The sequence below is a fragment of the Vigna radiata genome, chromosome 8 (genome assembly GCF_000741045.1).
Source record: "Vigna radiata var. radiata cultivar VC1973A chromosome 8, Vradiata_ver6, whole genome shotgun sequence".
In the NCBI taxonomy this organism is placed as follows: domain Eukaryota; kingdom Viridiplantae; phylum Streptophyta; class Magnoliopsida; order Fabales; family Fabaceae; genus Vigna; species Vigna radiata.
This window is the reverse complement of record NC_028358.1, coordinates 17,940,363-17,944,082: the sequence shown is the minus strand read 5'-3', so window position 1 is coordinate 17,944,082 and position 3,720 is coordinate 17,940,363.

Sequence of the window (3,720 nt, the reverse complement as noted above, 5' to 3'; positions counted from 1 at the left end):
GAAAGTTTCGTTAGTAGCACTAAAAAGTATGTCATCAACGTAAATTTGAATTATAATGAAATCATAGTTGACATATTTGCGAAACAACAGTGTCTACTGATGAGTGCATATTTATGTCCACATTTATGCTTTAAAATTAAAATTTTTGATAGAATATTTGTGCTTAAATGATTGATTTGTAGAGGATTTGTGATTATTGGATTTAGCGTGTTTGGAAATAAAAAGGGCTTAAAAAGTGATTTTAATTGCATAAATTATTCTTGGATGTTCTAATATTTATTTGTGCAGTTGAAGTTAGAGTTTTATTGGTCCAAATTGCAATTTAAAGCCCAAAATCAGATTTTATTTGATAAATAATGTACAGATGGGTCAAACAGTCAGTTTTTACCCTTGCACCCCCAGATTTCCCTACATGCACCCCTCTCTTCTAAACCAGGCCAATACTGAAGCCCAACAGTAACCCTTTTCTCCTACACCTCCTAAATTTTCCTACCCATACCCCTCTCTTGAGTCGATATTTTATACCATTAACTTAGTTTTTCGCGCCGAATTGTGTTGATGATTTGCGCTTAATTCTTAGTTATTGTGTCATTTTCACAATTTGGGTTTAATTAGACCAATAATTCTGATTTTAATTAATTTAAATTAATTGAGCTTAATTATTCCTATTTTTATTTTTCAGGGAAATTTTGGAATCACACTGTGAGACTCTTGGAAGGGCACCAATTAAGTGAAGACTCTCCACAAAGATACTTTAGGATTAGTCAAATTTTAATTTAGTAGATTAGGCTTTTTAAATTAAGTTTTGTATTTTGGGCTAATTTTGGTAGATTAGACAAAAGCCCAAATTGTAAAAATGGTGACATGGCCCTAGGGTTTTAAAATGGGTGGACCCCACCATTAGCAAAGGAATTTTTTCAGACCTAGGGATCCAAAAGAGTGGCAGCCGTCACTTTTGCATGGTCTTCTCTCTCTTGGCATTTTTCATTTTTTTTTGGGTGGAACATTCTCTTTGCTGTTGAGAAACATGGTTGCTCACGGTTTTGGGCTTAAAAATGTTTTTCTCTGGAGAATGGATGAACTCACAGTTTGACTTTCATGATTGAATGAAGAAAAGATTGTTTATTTTCATTTTCTTTGATCATTGCACATACACTGGAACGTTCTCGATGCTGAAGAGAGCTGACTTTCTTAGGTTTCTTTGAGCTGTAGCGTTTTTTTTTTAAAGTGGATGTTGAATGTGGTTTTCGATTTCTCTTGGTTAAATGAAAAGAACACCTTTCCTTTTCTATTCATTTTCTTGTGCAAGGAGCTGAATCACCTTATCTTGTGTCTCTCTTGGCATTAACGGTAGTGATTCTCCATTGGTTAAACAAAGCATAGTTCCTTTTCTTCCATGTGCTTGCAGCTAATGTTGATTGATGGAAGCACCTCCGTGATTCTGTTTTAGAAAGCCTGGAACGTTATTTTTAATGTTGTAGCAATGTTGTTCACGGGTTTTTGGGAGAAGGGAATGCTGATTCAGTGATTTTGGAAAGAAAAGCTGATTCACGTAGCTTTTGATGGTATTCTTGCGGTGATTGAGCTGGAGAGAGGAATCCTAGTTGATGACCTTGGCTTTTGGGACTTTGAAGTCAGCGGGTGCATTGCTTGATGGAGGAAAGAGTTTTATTTAATTGCAGAGGTGTCACGGTTTCATCATATTGCCACTTGAAATGTTATTTAATTTATTTGGCTTTTAAGGAAATTGTTGGAAGTGGTGATTGAGTGAGAGAAGAGTTCGGTAATCACATGGAGGAAGTGTATTTCAATTTTATTTCATTTAGTAGATGTGTTGTCCCATCAAAGTAGGTAGGTTAGTAGTACTTAGATTATTTATATTTGGTAAGAAAGCGTTGGAAAGAGGGGCATATGACTGACTTTGTTGATGAAGATTATTGGAAGAGTACTTAATTCCTTTGAGCAATTTAAGACCCATGCTAGAGAAGGTGCAAACAGCTATTGACGTTGGAAGAAGAGAAATCACTCTTTTGTGGTTTTTGGCTATTGGAAAACGTGACTCATTGCCTTGGAAAAGTGGATGCTGAACGTTAATTGCTTTTTGAGAGAAGAATTTCATTTTGTCTCCTTGGGAGGTCACGACCAAGAGGTCCAATTTTACACTAATTGCAATTTTAATTTGTTTGGTTGGATTTAATTTTTTTTAATTTAAATTTAGTTATTTACACTAGCAAAAACAAAAATCACTTTTCAAACCCCCCCCCTTTTTGTGTTTGACAAAATTCTGAACCGCAAAATTGGTCCTTGGGAGACGACCTAGGGGTCATTCCCTAGTTATACTGCACTTTAAAATGCACATCAAATTTGATTGGGCAACGACACCCATCACCCTCCTATCACTAAGTCAGACTTCACCAGATTATGCCACGTGTCCAAATCCTCCACACACAAATCTGTCCAACCACAAGCTGCCACATCAGCCCCCATGCGACATCATCATCTTCCACCCTAATTCCTAACCCAGAAACCCTAGCCGCCGTCAGATATCCTAGGGCGCCGTCACCATGCCGCACACCGGCCACCATGTTTCTCACCACCATGTCGCCGATCACCTCTGTCATCCTCACCAGAATCACCGTCGACTGCTGTTTTCCATCACGCGCCACAATCACGAGAGAGCTTTCTCTCCTTCGCACAACAACGCCTTCGTCTTCCTCGATGCCACAGAACCCAGAATCGCATCAGCCATGGAAGCATCAGAACCTGCATCAAAACTAGACAAAAACCCAATAGCAGAGAACCAGTTCGTAGTCTCCTGTGCTAGCCTCCATCGATCTCCACCTGCGAATCGAAACCAGAGAAGCAAGATTCTCCGCTACCACCATCAATCTTCCCTGCAAAATTCAAGTTCGCACTATCCAGATCATGGAACCCATCAAGCCGCCACCGTGAAGCTTCTTCTTCGCATCTCGCACCTGCACTTAGAAAACCAAAGAAGCAGAGAGGCAATCTTCCTTCAGCAGCGCAGACGCATGATGTTTCATTTACCCCCAATTCCAAAACCCTAATTTTGGACAGAATGTGGAAGGACACATGGCGGCATCTCATTGGCGCGTTAAAGCTGGTCAATCCTAGTCAAAGTCTGGTCAACAGGGGTTCTGGTGCAATTTTAGAGAATTCTGAAGAGGCTAAAATGCAAATGGAGGAAATATTAGGGTATTTGTGCAATTATGGAAAGTCAGAAAAGCTAAAAGATAAATTCAGTTGTTGAATTAATTTAATTTGGGAATATCAACAGAAAATATCTTCCAAATAATATTATAATTATCTAAATCTTTTAGTTATTTGGAAGATATAAGATAAAAGATTCTATCAACTGAATATTCAAAGTCCAAGCCCAATCAAACCTATATAAAGAGACCCAGGGAGGCAGAAGAGAGCATCATTCATTCATTCATCCACCATTGCTTTCACTTTTCTTTCATTATGTGTTTCTAAGCTCTTAGGGTTATTCTGCTGTAATTTCATTATGGATTCTGAGGTTAATTGAATTAATGCAAATTTTTATTTTGATTATTGATTTAAGTTGATCTCTCTCTATGTCTTTCATCTCTCTATCATATTAAAAGCAAAGATTTTGGCATCATTATGTGTTTGAATCTACATGCATATTAATTATATGAGTTCTAGGGTTTCTAGGTTTAATTGAGAATCTACTTT